General features: G+C 38.3%; 1 protein-coding gene and 1 long non-coding RNA gene across 3 annotated transcripts in view; both read left to right on the forward strand.

Moving 5' to 3' along the window:
* The window catches only part of ZFAND3 (zinc finger AN1-type containing 3), a 317,651-nt gene that overhangs the window by 126,455 nt on the left and 166,546 nt on the right, over window positions 1-24,650 (forward strand). The gene's annotated exons all lie outside the window — the stretch shown is intronic.
* LOC129060225 (uncharacterized) overlaps window positions 1-24,650 on the forward strand; it is an 83,155-nt gene that overhangs the window by 33,809 nt on the left and 24,696 nt on the right. The window contains exon 2 of the long non-coding RNA XR_008526766.2: window positions 1-24,650. This exon is cut by the window's right edge and continues 24,696 nt beyond it. This is a non-coding gene — a long non-coding RNA (uncharacterized LOC129060225).

Genomic DNA, 24,650 nt, shown 5'->3' on the forward strand with positions numbered 1-24,650 from the left:
GTTGAAGAAGAAGAAGAAGACCTTGGCAAAGAGAACAAAGCAGAACCACTCATAGTGTCAGTGACTGCACAGCCTCTTAGAGACAGCCAGCCATCTTTGGTTTCTGACGTTGATTCAATCCCTGCCTTTGGATCCCAATGAGACGTATGTATTCTTGTATGCAGTTTATCTTTACTTGAGCCTAGTTAAGTAGACTACTCTCTTACATACCGTGGAGCAAAGCCAAAATACCCATATTCAAAGAACACCAACTGGTCTATCATGCATTCTGGAATCCCTTCTCCCATCATTTCTCAGTAACTTTAGTTTTCTTTTATTACTTTATGTGGTTTTCAGGACTCTATGGCTTAGTGATTAAGGGCTTAAGTTCATATAATTTACTGTGGAACTTAGGCAAGTTGTACATTCTCTCTGAGCCGTGGTTTTCTCATCTGGGGGATGAGGGTAGTAATAGGACTTAGATCCCTGTGAGGATTTAGTGAGATACTGAGTGTACAGCATACAGTACCGGGCATGTAGTAAGTGCCCAGTGAATATTAGCTTATTGTGTATAAATGTAGGATATGAAAATTAGTGTATTGCTTTTTAAACTATCTGTGGTAAAAGACCAGTTGTTTTCTTCCCTCAACCTATGACAATTCAGCATTTTTGTAAAGTACAATAAAAATAACTTGATTTTTAAAAGCACCAATTGTAAAGACATAAAATATGTCCTGATTTTTAATTATTATATTCAGCAAACTTATTCTGTCAAGTTACTATAAAATTTTCTAAATTCTACCCTTAATTTCTCTACTTACTTTGTTTAGACCAGTAACTACTTATTGACCAGTTACTGGTCTATTTTTTTTGACCAGTTACTGGTCTATTTTTTTAGAACAGTAACAATTTGCAGACTGGCACTTTTCTGTGGACTGTGAGTAGCAGTGTCCTGGTGTATACAGACACAATCTCATGGATGTCAATATATATGCACACACATATAATTGGGGAAAATACCCCAACCATTTCTATAAGGTTAATAGTGAGTAGCCGGGAGTTCAGATATCCATTTCTTGACCTGGACAGTGTACAAGGGACATCTGAGACCTCTGGAATTCCTTCCTTATATGGTTGTTATTCCACTGCTTCCCAGGTGAGGGTTGTCATTCTTTTTTTTTTTCCTTTGAGTTGTGCTGTTCTTCCCTTCTTGTCCTTCACTTAATGAGGAAACTATACTCCCTGAAGGCCAGATAAATATGTGTTGTCTTAGACAAATCAGCTGTGCTAAGTAGTTGAGAATAGGGTACTGAATACTGACTGCTGTCTTATGGACTGAAGTGAAGCAATCACTGGCAGTGTGGCCAGAAGAATAACTTTTTAAATTTGAGACAGGATCTCTGTTACACAGGCTGGAGTGCAATGGCACGATCATGGCTCACTTCAGCCTCGGCCTCCCTGGGTTCAGGTAACCTTCCCACCTCAGCCTCCTGAGTAGCTGGGACTATAGGCATGTGCTACCATGCCTGGTTAATGTTTATATTTTTTGTAGAGATGGGGTTTCGCCATGTTACCCAGGCTGGTCTTGAACTCCTAGGCTCAAGGAATCCTCCTGCCTTGGCCTCCCTAAGTGCTGGGATTGCAGGTATGAGCCACATTTCCTGGCCCAGAAGAATAACTTTAATGATCCTTTACACAACCGCAAACCAGACTGCATGGTTTGTAGACAAAGGGGGAATGAATCATAGAAGAGGTTGGCATTTGCATTTTCCTTCTATGCAAAGACAGTGACAGACCGTGATACAGAATTGCAAACAGCAGGTTCTAGAAATAGTAACTGAGACTGATGACTAAAAGTCTATACAAATGCTAGAATGTGACCAAGGTTGGGTATTCTCTTCCACGTATTTTAGGGAAAACTAAACATTACAGTACCAGATTTTATTTTCAGAGAAATTAGAATTAATTAAAAAGCACATACAAAGTGCCAGGCGTTGTGCTAAGGTGCCTTATATCTCTCACTTAATTCTCACCACAGATTGATCCTCATTATTCACTGAGCAAACAACGCTTAGAGAGATTAAGCAACTTGTCCAAGGCCTTGCAGTTCATAAGTGACTGAACCTGATTTTGAACCTGGGTTTGCCAGACTTATAGTTGAATTTTCTGGATTTTCTCATAAGTGGATTTTCTGGATTTACCTTAAAAAAAAATCACCATAACTTTGCTGGAACCATTTGAGAAGCAGTTGCCAGCTTGTTGCTCTATCACTCCCAAATACTTTAGTGTTTATTTTCTACAAGAACACTTTTCTTTGTAACTAAAACAAAATGTCCAAAACCAGGAAATTTGTATTAATAGATTGTTACCATCTAATCCTCAGGTTTAATAATGTCTTTTATAGCACATGTCCCTATAATGCCCCTTTATTTCCTTCTGGAACAGTTCCCTAGTCTTTTCATGATTATCATGAACTTGGCACTTTTGGAGATGACAGACCAGTTATAAGTTGTATTTTCCTTGATTTGATTTTATCTGTTATTTCCTCATGTGATGCAAGCTATGTACCTTTGCAGGAATATCATGTAAATTATGTTGTTCTCATTGTACTTTGTTGTTACAGGGCATACATTTTCAGTTTGACTGATTACTAATGATGACCTCTAACTGCTTCATTAGGGTGATATCTGCTGGGCTTTGGTACTGTAAAGTTACTCTTCTTGTTTTTGTAATTAATAAACATTTTGTGGGAAAGTATTTTAAAATAGGTAAATATCCATCTTTGTGACACTTTCCTCATTTAATTTGTATCTACTTATACCATGGTTTCCTATTTTATTCAGTGGATTATGATCTTCTGTACTGTTACTAGTTTTGATCCTCAAATTGTCCTAGATTTGGCCTGTAAGAGCCTCTTCAGGCATTCTATGTCTATTTTGAGTAGTTTCGGTAGTTTCTTGCTTTCTGGCACAAAAAAGATATTCTAAGCTCACCTTGTACTGTCCGCATCCCAGCCCTAGATAATCAGTCATTTCTCCAAGGAGCCTTGGTTCTTTTTAAGGGAAAGAAGTAAGCCAGGATCTGGGTAACCAGTTGTGCTCATTACTATTGGGGTGTTGCTACTTCCAGATCCTCTCAATGGATACATTTACATTTACCTATATTTTCTATGTTTATTTCTATGTTTAAATATATTGAAAATTGTGAATTAATACTGATAACTCCAGTTCCAACTCAATACCTCAGGATTCATTCTAGTTTTCTCACTTTCTTTTATAGTGTTCTCTTACAGCAAGAAACTTGGTTTCCATTATCCTTGATACACTTGCTAAATGATTGGTCTTCTTGCATGTTACCAACCTCCCATCTTTGACACTATGTTCTCCCCTTCATGGATGTCCTGTTTTTCCTTTTTAAGTGTTGAGTCCACATTCCAGACACTTCCCCTTTTTTGATGTAGTCACCCTTTTCTCTCCACATGGGGTCTCAAGTAAATTTACTTGATGATTGTATTTTACTAACATAATCCTCTTGTTTTGGTGTTTTTTGCTGCCATATGTAAATTGTAACATTAAAGGTTCCCTAAAATGATTGCCCTGCTGGTAGGAGAGCACCAACTAGAATATCTAAATGGGAGGAATTGAACATTAGAACTGAAAAATAACATTTCCTGGGATCATCCTGGGTCAGTAATTTGTATTCTGCAAGTGATCACAGGACTAGAATTGTTTTTTTGACAGGAAATTGGGATTTAATGGGCTGTCTCTAGAAGTCTCATTAGAGATTTAAAAGAAAAACAAGTTTTACTATTCTGTAGAGGATGTAGAATGAGATATGTTCCTGGGGAGGCAAGAGGGCTAAGAATGGATGAGGAAAAAAAAAGTTTTTATTGAAAGTACTAATTGGGTGAGGCCTAACCATTGATAGGATATTATGCATTCAGTAAGCCAACAAGATAGAGAGGTGGGTTAGCGAATACTAGATGCAGACCCCTCCTTGGAAGGGTGAAAAACCAGACCACCTGACAGAGGATCAGTAGGAAGCCTGAAGCTGGGTGTTAATATGGGGGTGTGGTATTGGTAATATTTGGTGTGTGCTGCTCCATGGGGAAAATAAGGAGTAAGGATGGCTAGCAGTTACTATGAGAGAGGCTTTAAATCTTTTCAGAGTGAGAACTGGGACAGGGAGTGAGCAAGGTTGGCACACTCATTCCCAAGACCACATACTTTCTCATCAGGCCAAGCTGATCAAATTTATTCAAATCCTTCCCCCTTCCCCCTTCCCCCTTCCCTTTCTCTATGTTGCTGGGGCTGGTTTTAAACTCCTGGTCTCAATTAAGTGATCCTCTCACCTCAGCCTCCCTGGTTGCTGGGATTACTGGCGCAAGCCACCATGCCCAGTTGACCCTGTGTTTTTGAAACACCCGAATGTGTCCAGTAATCTGCGAACATTATGAAGTCCTACCCCTAAAATTCTTAAAGATATATTTCAGTGCAATTAAACTGCAGTCGTGTGTCACTTAACAATGAGGATATGTTCTGAGTGAACTTCCTAGAGTGAACTTCCACAAACCTAGTTGGTGTAGCCTACTACACACACCTAGGCTATATGGTATAGGCTATTGCTCCTAGGCTACAAACCTGTTTAGCATGTGACTGTACTGAATACTACAGGCATTTGAAACGCAGTGTTAAGTGTTTGTGTGTCTAAACATAGAAAAGGTATAGTAAAAGTACAGCATTAAAATTTTATGGTATCACTGTCGCATATGTGGTCCATCATTTATAGAAATGTTATGTGGCACATGACTGTTTATGCTATTTGGAGTATTTTTGAGCAAGAGAAAGGTATATAGGGGAATCAAATACAGATGCTTCTTGATTTAAAATTAGGTTACATCCCGGTAAATCCATCGTAAGTTGAAAATACCATAAGTCAAAAAGATGGTTAATACACTTAAGCTGCCAAACATTATAGCTTAGGCTACAACCTACCTTAAACATGCTTAGAGCACTGACAGCCTATAGTCGGGCAAAAATCATCTAACAGAAAGCCTATTTTATAATAAAGTGCTAAATATCTCATATTTTATTAAATAGTGTACCAAAGTGGAAAACAAAATGGCTGGATGAGTACTCAAAGTATAGTTTCTACTGAATGTGTGTTGCTTTTGTACCATGGTAAAGTTGAAAAAGTATGTAACTCAAACCATTGAACATCAGGGAATGTCTGTATACAATAGTGGTCAGAGTAGTGAGTTACTCAGAAGAACTAAAACATTGTGTGTGTGGGGAGGGGACTTGCTTCAGTAGTTATTGAAATTTGCTTTAATTTTTTTTTTTCTGTTCCCCTGTACCAGATTTGAGTATTTGGGAGATATTTACTCCCTAAAAATCTGAGAGAAACTGTTTCTTTGATGGGAACCTTGCTTAGTAGATTCTTGCTCAATGTTTATTTTTAGGAAACAATCAAATCCCCTTGTGGTTATTAAATTAATTTAGTATCAGGCCAGGTGCCAGTGACCTCAGGAGTTTGAGACCAGCCTGGCCAACGTGATGAAAACCCTGTCTCTACAAAAATCCCAGCTACTTGGGAGGCTGAGACACAAGAATCGCTTGAACCCAGAAGGCGGAGGTTGTAGTGAGCTGAAATGGCACCATTGCACTCCAGCTTGGGTGACAGAGCAAAATAAATAAATGAATAAATGAATAAATATAAAAATAATTTAGTATCATTAAAATCGGAGAATTTAGAAGGCTTGTTAGGATGTAAAGTCATACCCAGAAGAAAAACATATATAGGTCAGGGATCAAAAATGTGTCAGATTTTTCATAACAAAATATGAATGGTTGGTAAGTCTGTAAATGGTATATGGCAGATCCTTGAATTATGCTTACAGTTTTCGAAAGTTTGAAATTAAGTAAAAATTAAAAGTCACAAAAGATTTTGCATGTCAAGGTTCTAGCCTGTTTCTTCTGGTGTACTGAGAGGCCAGAGGAGCCCATTCTAGGGACTAAGTATTGACGGAATTTGGTTCTGTGGCAAGAATTACCTAGTGTCCTAGCACTAAGGACCAGTAGGTCAGAGCCCTTGACTCAGATTTCAGGATAAGAAACAGAGAAAGGTTGGAATAGGATTGGAATGGAATCTCCCAGTGATTTTAAAAAACACTTAGTATGGGGCCAGGTGCGGTGGCTCAATGCCTGTAATCCCAGCACTTTGGGAGGCCAAGGTGGGTGGATCATGAGGTCAGGAGATCGAGACCGTCCTGGCTAACATGGTGAAACCCTGTCTCTACTAAAAATATAAAAAAATTAGCCAGCCGTGGTGGCGGGCGCCTGTAGTCCCAGCTACTTGGGAGGCTGAGATAGGAGAATGGCGTGAACCAGGGAGGCAGAGCCTGCAGTGAGCTGAGATCGCACCACTGCACTCCAGCCTGGGCTACACAGCGAGACTCCGTCTCAAAACAAACAAACAAACAAACAAAACCCACTAAGTATGCATTGGTCTAGGACTATCATTTATTCTTCCTTAGTCTTTCTGTGATGATCCTCGTTGAAAATTTAGATTGATGATGTAGTTTGTGATGTTGATACAAGTGTATTTGTTCACAGAGATTTGAGCATATTCCTTTCAACCATCAGGAATAACTTTTAGTTTTTGTTTGATTGTAATTTTTTAGTCTCCATTCTCTGTAAAGTGCTTTACATTCAACAAAGTGCTTTTGTAGTTCTTGTTATTTTGAACCCATAATCTAAGACCTTTTTTTCTAAGCCGTCTCGTGCCCCAGCCCTTACTTACTGAGCCCTCTTATTGTATATACTGAACACATTTTTAAATTGAAGAGATAACTATTCTGTGTATCTTTGCAGGGGAATGAGTCCTAGGTTGGCCAGTGTCTCACTAGTTGAGATTAAATTTTTGCTTATACTTGTTGATTTGACTGCCTTCTGAATAGTATAGGAACACATTGTAAATTTGTTGTTGATGGCTGGCTGAAGTTTTCCAGCACATTTCCTGAGGTTGCCAAGTTCTTCTACAGTGACTGAATCTACTCTTCATTCATTCTAGTCAGCAGTCTCACACTTAATTCCATGGTTTACTTAAGATTTTTTTCTGAAAAAGCAGTGCTTGCTTTCCATATTTGCATATTTTTTCTCTGCCTTAATAGCAGAAACAATGGCTTCATCTTGCATTTGTATCAAATTCTTTCCATTGATATATCTTGTCCTTATTAGCTGGTTGTTTCCCAGCTGGGTGCAGTGGTTCATGCCTGTAATCCCAGCACTTTGGGAGGTCAAGGTGGGAGGATTGCTTGAGCCTAGGAATTCAAGACCAGTCTGGGCAAAATAGTGAGACCCCATCTGTACAAAATTTAAAAAAAAAAAATTAGCCCAGTATGGTTGTGTGTGCCTGTAGTCCCAGCTACTTGAGAGGTTGAAGTGGGAGGATCGCTTGAGCCCAGAAGGTCAAGGCTGCAGTGAGCCGTGATCTTCCCACTGCACTCCAGCCTGGGCGATAGAGCAAGGCCCTGTCTCAAAAAAATAAAATAAAATAAAATAAAAATCTTTCCTTTCAAAAAGGTTTTTGATTGCATAGGAGGGAAAGAAAAAAATGGAATATCGAAATTAGTTGCGTATGCTGAGTTTTTCTTCCACTTCCTTCCTTTGGGTTAAACAGCCTCTCTCCTATTTATTTTAACCTGTTTGCAATTTATTAGGCTTGGTAGGACCCAGCTGTTATACCTCACTCAGCACGTTACCCACTTTGCTTTTTTAAAGTGACTGAGGCAGCAGCTGTTCTCCAGCTGCATACAGAAGGCCCACATAAAGCTGGGTTTAGCACATAAGCCCCACTCTAAGAGCATTAATTCACCAACCCAGTCTTTCTATTTTGTCAGCCACTCATGAAGTTTATACTTGCCTCTGTGAGGCTTCAGAAATAATGGATAAATCTTCTGTTAATGAAAATACACCTCCAGATATAATATCCACACTAAGTGTGGTATTAGAATAACAGATATGGCTGCTCAGTAGTTTTTGGACTCTTGTAGATATATGGAATTGTGAGACTGTTCATTTTGAGGATCTGTAAAGTGTTAGGACTTATCAGGTATGATTTGAAACACTCAAGATTATCTCTTGGAGTCTCATACAAGAGCTATTATTTTATTTGAATGAGATTATTAGCAGACTGATAGTTGGACCAGGTGCTGTACTTTATGCCCTCTCTTTCCTTTATAAGGTTTTCAGACCTATTAATTTTTTTTTTTTCTTTTACAACATTGGGGTAAGATTTTATTTTGGCTGAAGGTACTTAAAATGGGTGGGTGAGTAATAGATAATATTTGTCTTCACTATTGGCTGTAAACTGGGATTAGAGTAGATTTATTTATTTATTAAGCAGTCAACTAGAAACAAGTGCTGTGAAGTCAATAATATATGGTTTTAGTGAAGATTCCACTTCACTGAAAGTGGACCTGAATTATTCATTCAATTTACCGACATTTATATCCATTAATAAAGTGGTAGTTTATTTTGAAAAAAACTTTGCACTTACTGAGTTCTTGTTGGCATTTCCCTCCCTCGAGTTCATTTGTCAAAGTCGTCATGAATATACTCTGTCAGTATATTCATGGCTTTTGATTGTTTCACTGCTTTTTCTTAGTTTCTGAGTTGCTGATTTGGTATAACTGTCATGATTTTCTTCTCTGTCAGTTTTCAAATGTTGCAAAGGGGGCGGAACAGCTTTGAGTCCCATAGATTACTGATGGTGCTTTGCAAGTAGTTAAATACACCCAAGGTAAAGGAAATTTTATGGGATTAAAAAAATCTATGCTCCATTCTAGGTTGATAGTATTTGAAGCAAATTTCATTTCATTGGTGGGTGGCCTCAGTACCTAAACTTTAAAAAGCATGGATTCATAAAACTGTTATAACACCACTTATGAAAGTTTCTAAAGAACTAAAGAGTTGTTAAAAAGCTACCATCTTTCTCTAAACTTAGTTACTGTGCAGTAGCACTGTCTGATGCAACTTTTTGTAATGATAGAAATGTTCTCTATCTGTGCTATCCAACATGGTAGCTACGTGTGGTTATTGAACACTTCAGGTGTGGCTAGTGTGACTTAGGAACTGCATTTTCCATTTTATTTAATTGTAGTTAATTTAAATAGCCACATGTGTCTATTGCTTTCTGTATTAGATAGCACAGCTCTGAAGCATTACACTGAGTACCTAAGGTAGTGTTTCTGAGAGAAAGTGATCCTTTGTGATTTTCCTGAAGCTGAAGAAGGGCCTATGTATGGCCTGGAGTCAGAAATTGTTGTGACTTGTCTTGATTTTTTCATGAAATAATTTAAGGACTGTCTTCTCTTTCAAATCTGGGAAAATTCTGAAATGTTCTTTCTCATCTACTTAGAAAGCATTTACTATTACCTTTGATGAGCAATACAGTGGCCAGTATATTGTGTTGTAGGTTTGATTAGTTCTCTATCTCAGAGAGACAGCTTTAGTGACCGAGAGTTTATTGCCTATCTGCAGGAAAATAATAAACTTTCGCTGTACTCAAAATTGCCAGACTTGGAAGTAGAAATAGTAGCTTTTGCCTTTCTACGATAAATAATTATTCTTTTGGCTACTTCCCATACTTGCCACCTTTACCTTCATTATTTTCTCTGAAAAAGAAATCTGAGCTCATTGCAACCTCTGCCTCTCCCCTAGGTTCAAGCGATTCTCATGTCTCAGCCTCCTGAGTAGCTGGGATTGCGGGCACCTGCCATGACGCCTGGCTAATTTTTGTATTTTTTAGTAGAGACGGAGTTTGACCATGTTGGCCCAGAACTTCTGACCTCAAGTGATCTGCCCTCCTCGGCCTCCCCAGACTGCTGGGATTACAGGCGTGAGCTACCACGCCCAGCCTGAAATCATGCATTAGATTCTCTCTCTCTCTTTTTTTTTTTTTTTGGAGACAGGTCTAGCTGTGTTGTTCAGGCTGGAGGGCAGTAGTGTGATCACACCTCACTGCAGCCTCAACTTTCTAGATTCAGGCAATCCTCCCACCTCAGCCTCCTGAGTAGCTGGAGCTACAGGCGTGCGCTCCAACACCTGGCTAATTTTTGTAGAGATAGGGTCTTGCTGTGCTGCCCAGGCTGATCTCAAACTCATGGGCTCAAGCGATTGTCCCACCTTGGTCTCCCAAAGTGCTGGAATTATAGGTGTGAGCCACCATGACCGACTATATATATTCTTTTGTTTGGTCTGGCTACTTTCACTCAGCATATTTTGAGATTCATCTATGTTGTTGTCTGTATCAATAGTTCATTCTTTTCTTTTGCGAAGTAGTATTCCATTATGTGGGTAATACTACAGACTGCCTAATGCATTTGTTAGTTGATGGACATTTGGTGGCTTTGAGCTCCTGAACTCATGTAGTCCTCCTACCTCAGCCTCCCAAGTAGGTAGGAATATAGGTGTGTGCGACTATGCCTGGCTATCACATAAATGTGTTTATATGGATGTATATTCCTTTGCTTCTGGGTAAATGCCTACAAATGAAATGGCTGATCATATCATAGTTTGTATGTTTTAACTTTTTAAGAAACTGCCAAACTTTTCCAAAGTTGTTATATTGTTCAACATTCCTACCAGGAGTGTATGGAAATTTCAGTTCCTCCATATCCTCACCAACACTTAGTATGGTCAGTCTTTTTAATTTTAGACCTTCTAATAGGTGTGTACTGATATCTCATTATGGTTATAATTTGCATTTCTCTAATGACATTGAGCATCTTTTCATGAGCTTATTGCCATCCTTGCATCTTCTTTGTTGAACTGTTGAAATTTTTTGCCTATTTTTAAATTGTTTTTTTTTCTTTTATTACTGATACTATTAACATTCTTTATTCTGGATACAAATCTTTTTCATATTTGTTTGCAAAGATTTTTTCTTGCCCTTTGACTTGTCTTTTTTATAACAGTGAGTTTTGAAGAGAAGTTTTTCATTTCAATGAAGTTCACTTTATCCATTTGTTCTTTATAGATTATGCTTTTAAATATTTTTTCTATATTTTCTTCAGGAAGTTTTATAGTTTCAGGGTTTATATTTATACTGATGATTTATGTAAATTTTTATATATGATATGGAGGTATACATCTGAGTTTATTATTTTCAAGCACCAGTAGTTGAAAAGGCTATCTTTCTTCACACTGCAGTGCCTTTGGGACTTTGTCAAAAGTCAGTTGTCCATATATGTGTTTTTTTTTTTTTCTGGAGTTTATATTCTGTTGCATTGATCTGTTTGTCTGTCTTTATGCCAGTACCTCTTTTGATTACATAAACTTTATAATAATTCTTGAAATCAGGTAGTGTTAATCCTTCAACTTTATTTTCGGAGTTGTTTTGGCTATTCTAGGTCCTTTTTATTTCAATATGAGTTTTAGAATCAGTTTGTCAGTTTCTCCCAAAAAACCTGCTGGATTTGTGGTTGGGATTGCTGTGAATGTGTAGATTAACTTGGGAGAATTTACATCTTAACAATGTTGAGTCTTTCAACCTATGATAGAAGTGATCTCTCTTTAGGCCTTCTTTAATTTCTCTCAGCAAAATTTCGTATTTTTTGTTGTATAGGTCTTTCACATGTTTTGTCAGATTTATCTCTAAGCAGTTAATATTGTTGATGCTACTTTAAAGGGTGTTTAACCTTTGAAAATAGTATGTGATGGTTCATATATTGATTTTGTATCTGTAAACTTGGTAAACTTATTAGTTATAGTAACTTTATTATTTATTCATTGGATTTTCTATAAAGATGTATTAGTCCATTTTCACACTGCTATAAAGATACTACCAGAGGCCAGGCGTGGTGGCTCATGCCTGTAGTCCCAGCACTTTGGGAGGCTGAGGTAGGCGGGTCAGTTGAGGTCAGGAGTTTGAGACCAGACTGGCCAACATGGTGAAACCCTGTCTCTACCAAAAAAAGACAATTGTCTGGGAATGGTGGCACACACCTATAGTCCCAGCTACTTGAGAGGCTGAGGTGGAAGAATCACTTGAGCCCCGGAAGTAGAGGTTGCAGTGAGCCGAGATTGCACCACTGAACTCCAGCCTGTGTAACAGAGTGAGACACTGTCTCCAAAAAAAAAAAAAAAAAAAAAAAGATACTACCTGAGACTGAGTAATTTATAAACAAAAGAAGTTTAATTGACTCACAGTTCTGCATGGGCAGGGAGGCCTCAGGAAACTTACAATAATGGTGGAAGGCAAAGGAGAAGTGAGGCATGTCTTACATGGTGGCAGGTGAGAAAGAGGAAGGGCCACACTTTAACACCATGAGCTCTTGTGAGAGCTCCCTCACTATCATGAGAACAGCATGGGGGAAACCACCCCCATGAGCCAGTCACCTTCCACCAGGTCCCTTGCTGGTGGGGACACGTGGGGATTACAATTTGAGATGATATTTGGGTGGGGACACAGAGCCAAACCATATCACCAGACAATCATGATGTTTGTGAATGAAGACAGTTTTACTTCTTTCTCTCCACTTTAGATCCTTTTATGGTCATGTGTCTCTTAATTGTGAGGACACATTCAGAGAAATGCATTGTTAGGCAATGTCATCATTGTGCTAACGTCATAGAGTATACTGCACCAAATACTGTAGGCAATTGTAACACAATGGTAAATATTTTAGTATCTAAACATATCTAGAAGTAGAAAAGGTATAGCAGAAATATAATCTTATGGGACCCTCATTGTATATGTGGTCTGTCATCGACTGAAATGTTGTGTTATATCATATAACTGTATTTCTTTTCTCACATGATTGTACTGGTTAGACTCTTCAGTACTATTTATTTATTTATTTATTTATTTATTTATTTATTTTTGAGACTGAATCTCACTCTATCGCCCAGGCTGGAGTGCAGTAGCACGATCTCAGCTGACTGCAACCTCTGCCTCCCGGGTTCAAGTGATTCTCATGCATCAGTCTGCCGAATAGCTAGGATTACAGGTGCCCACCACTACGCCTGGGTAATTTTTGTATTTTTAGTAGAGACAGGGGTTTCACTATGTTGACCAAGCTGGTCTCGAACTCCTGACCTCAAGTGATCCGCACGCCTCAGCCTCCCAAAGTGCTGGGATTGCTTACGGACATGAGCCACTGCACCCAGCCTACAATGTTGAATAGAGGTGGTGAGAGCAAATGTCCCTTTCTGTTGCTGATCTAAGAGGGCAAGCTTTCAGTCTTTCACCAGTAAGTATGAGATTAGCTATAGGTTTTTCACAGATGCTCTTGATTAGGTTAAGGAAGCCCCCTTTTATTTCTGGTTTGCTGAGTTTTTTTTTTTTTTTTTTCAAATGAAGAATGAATGTTGAATTTTGTAAAATGCTTCTTTTTTTCCTTCCTTCCTTCCTTCCTTCCTTCCTTCCTTCCTTCCCTCCCTCCTTTCCTTCTTCCTTCCTTTCCTCTCCTCTCCTCTTCCTTTCTTCCTTTCTTTCTTCTCACTCTGTCTCCCAGGCTGGAGTGCAGTGGCTTGATCTCAAGCTCACTGCAACTTGCACCTCCTGAGTTCAAGTGATTCTCCTGCCTCAGCCTCCTGAGTAGGTGGGATTACAGGTGCCCACCACTATGGCCAGCTAATTTTTGTATTTTTGGTGGAGACAGGGTTTCACCATGTTGGTCAGGCCAGTCTCGAACTGAGACTGTGCCTGGCTGTAAAATGTTTTTTCTATGTCTGTTGAGATTATGTGGTTTTCCCCTTTTAATTCATTAATATAGTGAATTAATTACAGTGGTTAGGTTTCAAATGTTAAAGCAGTCATACAATTTTGGGATAAATTCCATTTGGTTGTGATACATTCTATTGTTGCATAAAATTTTGCTTAGAATTTTTGCGTCTACATTTCATCATGGATGTTGGTCTGTAGTTTTATCTTGTAATGTCTTTGTCTGGTTTTGTTATTAGAGTACTTCTGAACTCACAGAATGAGTTGGAAAGTATTCCCTTCCTCTTTCATTTTCTATTAGGAGTTGGTTTAGAGTTGCTGTTGTTTCTTCTTTAAATGTTTGATAAGATTCACGAATGAAGCCATCTACACAGGGAGTTTTCTTTGTCAGAGAGTTTTAACTGCAAATGCAATTTCTTTGATAATGATACAGAGTTATTCAGAATATCTATTTCTTCTTGAGTGAGCTTGTCTTTCAGTGCATTGGTCCATTTCCTTTAACTTGTATTTATGGCGTAAAGTTGTTTATAACATTTCATCCGTCTCAGCTCACTGCAACCTCTGCCTCCCGGGTTCAAGTGATTCTCGTGCCTCAGCCTCCTGAGTAGCAGGGATTACAGGCGCTGGCCACCACACTGGGCTAATTTTTGTATTTTTAGTAGAGATGGGCTTTTACCATGTTGGCCAGGCTGGCCAGCATTTTATGCTTTTAATATGTATAAAACTGTAGTGAAGACACCTCTCATTTCTGATACTGATAATTTGTGTCTTTTTTTTTTCTCTAGTCAGTCTAGCTAGACATTTATCAACTTATTGATCATCTCAAAGACCCCTCTTTTGGGTTTCATGGCTTTTTTCTGTTTCATGAATTCTCACTTTAATCTTTATTTTCTTCCTTCTACTTTAATTTGTTCTTATTTTCTTTCTTAAGGTGGGAACTGAGTTTATTGATTTGAAATCTTTTCTAATAAAGATTTAATGCTAAAATTTTTCACCTCGTTACTGCTTCAGTGGCAGCCTACAGATCTGCTGTGGTGGTGTTTTAATATCCATCTCTGCTAATTTCAACACCTCTGTCAGTTCTGAGTTGGTTGTGATTATTCTTTTTGTGGTGGGTCATGTTTTCTTACATCTTTGTGTATTTGATTATCTGTGTTTGGGTGGCAGATACTGTGAGATTTACTTTGTTGGGTGCCAGGTATTTCTGTAAATGTACAAATCTTGAGCTTTGTTCTAAGATGCAGTTAAGTTACTTGGAAGCAATTTTGTCTTTTGGAATTGTGCTTTTATGGTGTGTGTGTGTTTAAAAGTGGGTTTGGAGAGGTGCTCAATGTAGAGTTAATTGTTCTCTACTTCCAAGATAAAACCTTCTTGAGTACTCTATGCAATGCTCCTGAATTATGAGTTTTTCCACTCTGACATTGGGCACAGGCACTATTCCTTGCTCTGTCTCAAGCCCTGTGCGTCTCAAGCCCTGTCAAAACAATCCATTACAATGGTTCTTTCCCTAGCATCAGATAGTTTTTTCGTATGCATGTGCTGACCTGTACTTGGCTGAATAATCAGGATCCTCTCCTGATATATAACTCTTCCTTGTGTGTTTTTCTGTTCTGTGAACTCTAGCTGCTTTGTTCTCATAGGCTTCTTAGCTTATTTCCTCAACTTAGCACATCTGCTGAGTAGGACCAGCTATATAATTAGCGGGGCCCAGTGTAAAATGAAAATGTGAGCCTTTGTTAAAAAATTACTTAGTTTCTTAAAATTTTAATTTTAATCAGATCATTAAACCAAGCACTGCACCCTTCTGAGCTGCAGCTGCACAGGTTACATGCCTACCAAGCCAGGGCTACTGCTGGACTCCACTTCGCATTCCCTTCTCTGTTCCATGGCCCGGTAATTCTCTTCAAGGCAGTAAGCCAAGACAGTTGTAGGGCTGGTCTCCTTTGTTTCCCATCTCTCAGAGGTCACTGTCTTTTTTTTTTTGCTAGATATCCAGAGTCATGAAAATTGTAATTTTTGTCTGTTTTTGTTTGTTTATTTGTTTTTGTTTCAGGCAGGAAGAGAAATCCAGTCCCTGTTAACCTGCCTTGCTTGGATGTAGTTGTTTTTAATGTGCATTTTGTTTAAGGACCTTGTAGCTGCTTTTGTGTCAAACCAGGCAAAGATTTCCCTATTTGGCCTCTTGGCTTGGTGCCTTGTTTAGAGCTGTTTGGGTAAAATCTCTCTTGTATCATTTGCTGATCTGTTTTCCAATTTGTTTTCCTGGTAACCATCAACTCATTTTCTGAATTGTATCACTTGATTTGAAGCAAGTGTTAGCTTCCTGCTTGAAACCACTCTACCCTTGTTCTTCTTTCTGCTGCATTTAACTGCAAACTGCAATGGGTGAGGACAATTCTCTTCTTCCACCTCCTGCACAATACATCCCATTGCAGTACAATTTGATCGGCATTTGTGCAGTAAGGTATTAACAGCTTTTCAGATATGCCCTGCCCTATTAGCAAGAATATACAGTGATACAAAAATGAATTTGTCAAGAGTTTTATGACTTCATGATCTATCGTACAATATTAATCCTGCTGCAGTGTTATTAAGTCATTTTTCATCTCCCCTCAAATTAATGTTGACGTTCTATTACTGGATTTGTTCTTGTCCCCAGATTAAAACATAAAGGAAAAAAGCCTTCCCTGCTACAATATTAAAATTAATTGTAGGGTAAGCAGTACTTAGCTTGGTGAAGTAGATTCCTGCTGGAAAATTTATAACGGGAATTTATTTTTCTGCTTTCTATTTGTTCTTGTGCACAAAAAAGCACAATTGGAATATACGTCCGAGGGCACCAGGAGAACATAGCAAGGAGCAGGGGGTACATTTAAAGTACTGAGTTTCCTAAAAGGGAAATGAGAAATCAGTGGTCTGAGCCTAAGGCAACCATACCTAGCTGGTACTTCCAGCCTAGAGGCTGATAGGGATACTTGTGGTGATAGATGTATAGGTAGAACAATTTTGACTGACTTAGGATGCTATTTTCTTCATAGGAATAACTTGTTTCTTGTATTTCGAGACATTTGAGGCACTTAAACAAAAACTACAACATGATGAGGTCAACAGTTATAAATCACAGTACGACCTTGTTCAGGACTCTGGAATGAGAAGACAGCTGTTATCTTTGTTTCAAATTTGGACTAAGTGATGCTGTTCTGTGAATATTCTTTTTAAAAAATAACTATTTTCACCCATATTGAAGCCAGGATCATCAGCTTCATGTCTATGACCGCTGTAATGAGATCTTAGGGTATTGTGATTTTTGGTCGTGGTTAGGTAAGTGCTTTTAGAATGTTCATTGTTACTGTAGGAGGATCATGGAATTCTCAAGTTTTGTTATAAATTCTAAATTTAAAATTTGTAATATGTAAATATATATGTGTATATTTTTGATGGGAAACACCAAAATATACAGTGTTTGACTCTGGGTGGTGGCTTGTGGGGAAATAATATTATTTAAAAAATTTTTCCTTGTAGAAGGTCAACGTGAGTTGTGTAAACCGAAGAGTGTCTGAGACAAGTCTCAATTTAGGAAGTTTATTTTGCCAGGGTTAAGGATGCACCTGTTACAAAGCCTTGGAAGGTCCTAATGCCATGTGCCCAATGTGGTCAGGGCACACACAGCTTGATTTTATGTATTTTAAGGAGACATGAGACATCAGTCAATATATGTAAGATTTACAGTGGTTCAGTCTGGACAACTCAAAGTGGGGAGAGGGCTTCTGGGTCATAAGCAGGTAAATGACAGTTTCATTCTTTTGAGTTTCTGATTAAGCTTTCACAGAATACGCCATTTACAAGGATAGTCATTTATGTCTTAGTCTGGCTTAGTGAAACAATAGGGCAAAGGAAGCAATCAGATGTGCATTTGTCTCATGTGAGCAGAGGGACAACTTTGAGTTCTGTCTTCTGTCTGTCCTTTGTCCACAAGGAATTTCCTTGTGGGCAAATGGTGAGGGAGGTATGTAGCTTTTTTAAATCTTTGTATGTATCTTATTTAGGGATAGAATAAGAGGCAGGTTTGCCATATGCAATTCCCAGCTTGACTTTTTCCTTTGGCTTAGTGATTTTGGGGTCTTGAGATTTATTTTCCTTTCACAGTTGTGCAATAAAAATGTAGCCAATTATATATATTTTTATATTTGTAAATGACATAAGCAGTGGAGCAGCCTTCTAGAGGGTGAAAGATGATGCAAATATAGTCACGTGTAACAATGTTTCCATCAAGGACAGACCACATATACAACAGTGGTCCCATAAAATTATAGTGGAACTGAAAAACTCCTATTGCCTAGTGACATGGTAGCCATCCTAACACAATACATTACGCATGTGTTTATGATGATGCTTGTGTAAGTATATCTACTGTGCTGCCAGTTGTATAAAAGTATAGCCAGTACAATTATGTACACCGCATAATGCTTGATAATGACAAGAAATGACTACGTTACTGGTTTATGTATTTACTGTGCTATCTATCCTTAGAGTATGGTATTTATTGTTTTAAAAAGTTAACTGTAAAGTAGCCTCAGGCAACTCCTTCAGGAGGTATTCCGGAAGAAGGCAGTGTTGTCACTGGAGATGATAGCTCTATACCTGTTACTATCCCTGAAGACCTTCCAGTAGGAAAAAATCCTTGTGGATGTGGAAGACAGTGATGCTGATGATCCTTACCCTGTGCTGACTTAGGCTAATGTATGTGTTTGTGTTGCAGTTTTTAACAAAAAGTTTAAAAAGTAAAACAAAAAATAAAAATGTTTTAAAATAGAAAAAAGCATATAGAATAAGGATATAAAGAAAATATTTTTGTACAGCTGTACATTGTGTTTGTGTTGTAAGCTAAATGTTAATACAAAAGAGTCCAAGGTTTTAAAAATTTAAAAGTTTTATAATATAAAAGTTACAGTGAGCTAAGTTTAGTTTATTATTGTAGAAGGAAAAAATATTTTAAAAAACAAATTTGGTGTACCATGTGTACAATTTATAAACCCCACAGTAATGTGCTAGGCCTTCACATTTACTGACCATTCACTTACCCAGAGCACCTTCCAGTCCTGTAAGCTGCCTGCATGGTAAGTGTCTTATACAGGTGTACCAGTTTTTATCTTTTTTTTTTTTTTTTGTGATGGAGTTTTGCTCTTGTTGCCTAGGCTGGAGTGCAATGGTGCGACCTCAGCTCACTGCAACCACTGCCTCCCGGGTTCAAGCGATTCTCCTTCTGCCTCAGCCTCCCAAGTAGCTGGGATTACAGGCATGAACCACCACACCCGGCTAATTTTGTATTTTTAGTAGAGATGGAGTTCCTCTGTGTTGGTCAGGCTGGTCTTGAACTCCTGACCTCAGGTGATCCACCCGCCTTGGCCTCCCAAAGTGCTGGGATTACAGGCATGTAATCCAAGGATTACACCCCCACCCTTGGCCCCATTTTTTATCTTTTATATGGTGTTTTTACTCTGCCTTTTCTGTTTTCAGATATGTTTAGATACACAAATACCTTTGTTTTATAATTGCCTACAGTATTCACTACAGTGACATGCTTATACAGGTTTGTAGTCCAAGAGCAATAGGCTATACCATATAGCCTAAGTGTATAAGGCTATACCATCTAGGTTTGGCTAGTGTATAGCCTAAGTGTATAAGCTATACCATCTAGGTTTGTGGAAATTCACTCTGTGATGTTCACACAACAATGAAATTGCATTTTTCAAAAGATAACCTCATTGTTCAGCAACACGTGACTTAACTTTGGGCAGTGCAATGAAAAAAGCTGAAGGATAATGATTTATTTCATGATTGCATCCGCCTTCAGTGTAGGTGATTCCATCATTTTTCTTTTTGGGTTATAGTCTTTGAAAGCATAGTTGGATATAATTGATGAGTAGTGGTAAACTAACTCTCTGGATGATGAAATGTTAACATGTTTCAAGATATAGGAAAAATAAGATCGCTAAACTTCCATAATGTGTCTTATATTTATAAAGTGAGTCTAATGGACCAATATGGTAATTGCAAGATAGAGCATGAAATTTCTTGCAGTGACTCAAAGAATAAAGGTCGTGAAATGCCAATTCTTACAATTAGTTAGAACTGCTGAGGAAGAAACTAAAACAAAAATTGAGTCAGATGATCTAAGTGTTAAGAGCTTTTAAGGTAAAACTGTCCAGGTTTCCCATTGTACATATGAGAAGAGGGAGTATATTATCAGTGGCAGAGCCACGGGTTGGAATGGGGGCTCAGATGTGCAGTCTTAGCTTTCACATTCTCCCAGGTGGTACTAGAAAGCAAACTAAAAATTTGAACAACAGTCACTCCCTTATGAGTTCCTCTATAGTTGATGGTAGGATGTGAAGATGGTACTTTCTGAAAACATTTAAATTGTATTTCATTACATAATTTGAACAAAGCAGTGTATCACTGCTAAAAGCTAGTTGGCAGAAACTTTTGTCTTAAAAGTGATTTATTTAAAACTTCTACTGAATCCCAGTGGACTTCCACATCCCAGCATCCAGGTGTCCAGTACTCTCATCTATAAGAGTGAGCTACTCGTCTAGAGGCTAAGGCAAGTTTCAGCTAGATCCAACTAAGCTGGTCTGAACCAGTGGAATGAGCCAGTTGTAGTTGTTGTCATTGCATCTCCCTTTTGAGACTATAGAAGCCTAGGACTTAGTCTGTTAATTATCAGAGAGGTCATTGCTGTATGTGTTATGTGTTCATGGGGCTACTGCAGCAGTTATACTTTTTTCAGCAATCTCAAAAAGTTGAACGTGAAAAATGTCTGAAAAAATTAAAAAGGGATGTTATATTTCTAATTGTTCAACGATGTAAGACTTCCAGTACTTTAGTTTTATTTTCTCTCAGTCTTTAGCTTATTAAATAAAGATCTATAAACTAGGCAATGAGTGTTTATTGAGCATCAGGTATGTAAGGCACTAGAGGAATGTGATACTCAAGGGAATTCTTTTATAAAATAAAACTTCAGCTGGGTGTAGTGGCATGTGCCTGTAGTCACAGCTTCTTAGGAGGCTGAGATAGGAGGATCACTTGTGTCCAGGAGTTTGAGGCCAGCCTGGGCAACGTAGCAAAATAAAAAATAAAATAAAACAAACATTTCTTTGTAATGAAATAACTCAGTTTAACAAATACTGATAACATTAAGAACCTAGGCTCATGGCTGTAATCCAAGCACTTTGGGAGGCTGAGGTGGGCAGATAGCTTGAGCCCAGGGATTCGAGACCAGCCTGGGCAACATGGCGAAACCCTGTCTCTACACACACACACACGCACGTGCACACGCACGCACACACACACACTCAGGCCTGGTGGCACTTGCTTGTGGTTCCAGCTACTCAGGAGACTGAGGTGGAAGTATTGCTTGAGCCCAGGAGGTTGAGGCTGCGGTGAACCAAGATTGTGTCACTGCTCTCCAGCGTGGTGACACAGTGAGACCCTGTCTCCAAAAAAAAAAATAAGTAAAGTTTAGGTTGGTGTTATTACTTAAGGTTCACAGTGCCACCAACATACAAAGCACACGTAGTTGAGAAAGTAAAAAGAGGAACAGATAAAGGAGAATTAAGTTAGAAGAGGTAGATGAGACAGTAGAGGCAGATGTTTGTCAAATTGTGAAGCTCTGTGAAATTTGCTTTTTATTATTCTAGTCTCTTTTTATGCCTGAAATATTTTGTAATCTCAGATCTATCCATCCATCTAACAAGTCTTTATCGAGCACCTCCTGTGCTAAAAGCATTTTGTTGCTGTCCCAAGACTGAAACAGATAACCAGCTCTCTCAGGGACATTTGTATTTTAAAAGGAAAACACAAAAGTAGACATTGTCTGCAGATACGTTTGATTTGGCCTGCAGTGTTTTCAAAGTACAGGAGATGTCACATAAATTCTGAGTTTGGCTTCTCTTTACAAAATATAATTTTTTTTTCTTTTTACATTTCTTTGTGGCTCTGGTTGGCAGGAGTTGAGTAGATATTGCCCTTTAGACTGGCAGGTATCCTTGAGTTTGCCAGCCTAAACTACTCCCTGTTGTCCTGAGCCTAGCTTACTTTACTCACTTACATTACCTGCCTTATCCTTTAGACATTTGAGTTTGTGGTCTGTTAAGTGACTGAGCTCTCATGGGATTCATCAGCTGTTACCTAGGTGAGGATTTGAATGGATTTTTGGGGTGGTGGCAGTGGTTGCATGTTATTACACGCACCAGAAATTATGTTCAGTAAGCCACTACCAGTACCTGCTGTGCAAAGAAATATCTTCCTTGGGGAGTGAATAAATAACCACCAATTTTCTTAAGTGACAGTTGTTGGTTTTTTTATCCTTAGTCTAGTGGATAAAAATAAGCGTTTAAATTAGTGAAAACCCAACTACCTCCCAACCCCGTCTGTCCAGCTTTATGTTGACCTGGCTTTTAAAATCATTTATGTATTTATTTTCACATTTTCGCAGTTCATTTACTCTTCTTTCTCTATTTGGGAAAGTTCAATCATTATAGCAAAGGATGAGTCTCTGAAGAAGGGAGGAATGTTATATTATTTAACTATCCATACTTAGGAAGGAGCGTATTTTCCCCTCATTAAGAAGCCTAAGTATTAAAAAGCAATTAATACTTTATTAAAACCACAGTTACACCAACCTAATAAGTGACAACTATGTCAGTGAAAAAAAAAAAATCTAGAATGTTTACTAAATGTTCCAGGCACAGGGTATACAAAGATAAGTAAGACATGGACTCATTCAGATAGCCCACAACTTATCAGTGTCAAAATTTACATTTCCTGAATATAGGGCAATGATTTATCTCTGAGAATTAATAGCCTTGAAAATAGTTAAGAATATTTAGGGTGGAGTGGGACTTTACTTTGAATCAGATTGTGTTACCTGCTGTAAAGTGTGAAATTTAATCCCAGTTCTAGAAAACATTATAAACTCAGAACAAAGGAGTGGAGTTAGAAGTGAGCGGCCAGTGGAACTCTTAGCATGAGAGAAATTCATTTTTGTGGTCTGATGAGTCAGAGGTTGCAGGTGGTGATGTTCAGAGGAATACATTTCTAGATTTTGGAAAAAATGATTCAGTTTTGAATTTGCTCAATAAGTCCTCCTAGTAACAATATCTAGCATTTCTTTCAATTGGTGAGTATTACCAAAAATGTTTACAATCAAATAAGAAGTTAGTAGTAGGCATAGAATTCATTTTATAGAAACTTTAGACCCTGGAGTGAATTATTCTGGTAAAGATGATGATACCTATAATTGTGTGGGTTAGTGAGACTATAAATCTGCATCTATAAATCTAAAAATGTAGTAGGCATCTCAGTGAAGTGATTGTACCCTTTCAAATGGTTGTTCCAATTCACCTGCAGAACCTTTGTAAACTTGAAATACCCTGGCCCTGCCCCAGACTTAGTGACTCTAAATCTTAACCCCTGTGTAAGCACTGCTGTTCTGCCGCAGAATTTCTGAGATCATTTGCTAGCACTTTGTTGAATCAGGATGGAGAGAGGGGAGAGGAGCAGGAGCCAGATACTCAGGTTGGGGTGACATGCCAACTCTCCTCACTGGAAAGTGGCACAGATGTAGTGACCCTCGGTCATGGTGTGTTATGTCTCAGCTGCCCTTTAGAAAGTTGCATTATTACTGTTGGACATGCCTTCAAAATGAAACATCCTCTTTAAAATAATCTCTTTTGAATAGATTTAGTATTTTCTGGGAATAAATTCTGAGTTTCTCAGGCAAATCCAGAACTATACTAATTACTTGCATATTCTTACTCTTACAGAAGCATGCTTTAAAAACTACTGGTTGAAGTTATTGGAGTTAGAAGGAAATATTGTGTGAATTAAATTTTTTAAAAAAGTTTTTAATGCTTCCTTAGAAGAAAATATTAATTTTGCCAATAAGTAGAAAAAACTGGAAGCAAAGTTCCTATAGTAATGTTATCTTTGCCTTTACACAGCTGCATTATTATTACCCCATTGGCCTGTGTGATGAATGCTTTTTCCTCACAACTGTGGAAGTACATAGGATTCTTTCTGTATCACTGCATATGAACGTCAATGCTGCTTTCCTAGTAAGCTGTGTAAATATGTGGTCTCAATATGTATCTCCAGTTTGACCTTTATGCTTTTATTCCTGCCAAACTTTGTCCTTGCTGTGGTATCTCACTACATCTGTTGCAAACTTTTCCTCATCTGCCAGAAATGTCATTGCTCTAAAAATTTTTATTTTGTCTTTGTATCTCGCAATTCCTGACATTATGCATTATTTTCCTCCATGTAGTTCAAGCTGTTCATTTTCTCTCAATATAAAGCTTCTGTTTGTAAACTTACTGTTTTTTGTTGTTTTGCAAAATTAAAATATACTGCTTCCTAAATGCTTATTTGGCTCCCTGTCTTTGAAGCCAGCCTCATTCTGAGTTAAAACAAATATCTTACATTGATTTGTCTTCATAGTTCTTCTAGTTCCTCTTGTTCCTGTTGGTTATTTAAGGATGTGGCCTTAACTTAGATTCTTAGCTCCTCCTTTCCTCCCTCCTTCCAACATTATTGAATATTTGCTCTATGTTAGGGACTCTTTTGGTCTCCAGAAATAGAGCAGAGAGCAACTTCCTGAGTGGTGTGCTTGTTCACATGTTTTTTTAAGGGTCTAGTTTTATTCATTCCACAAATATTTAGCTGAGCTGTTTTTTTTTTGAGACAGAGTCTTGCTCTGTCACCCAGGCTGGAGTGCAGTGGTGCGGTCTCAGCTCACTGCAATTTCCACTCCCGGTTTCAAGCAATTCTCCTCCCTCAGCCTTCCCAGTAGTAGCTGGGATTACAGGCACCTGCCACCATGCCTGGCTAATTTTTTGTATTTTTGGTAGAGATGGGGTTTTGCCATATTGGCCAGGCGGGCC

Source organism: Pongo abelii, chromosome 5, assembly GCF_028885655.2.
Source record: "Pongo abelii isolate AG06213 chromosome 5, NHGRI_mPonAbe1-v2.0_pri, whole genome shotgun sequence".
NCBI lineage: Eukaryota > Metazoa > Chordata > Mammalia > Primates > Hominidae > Pongo > Pongo abelii.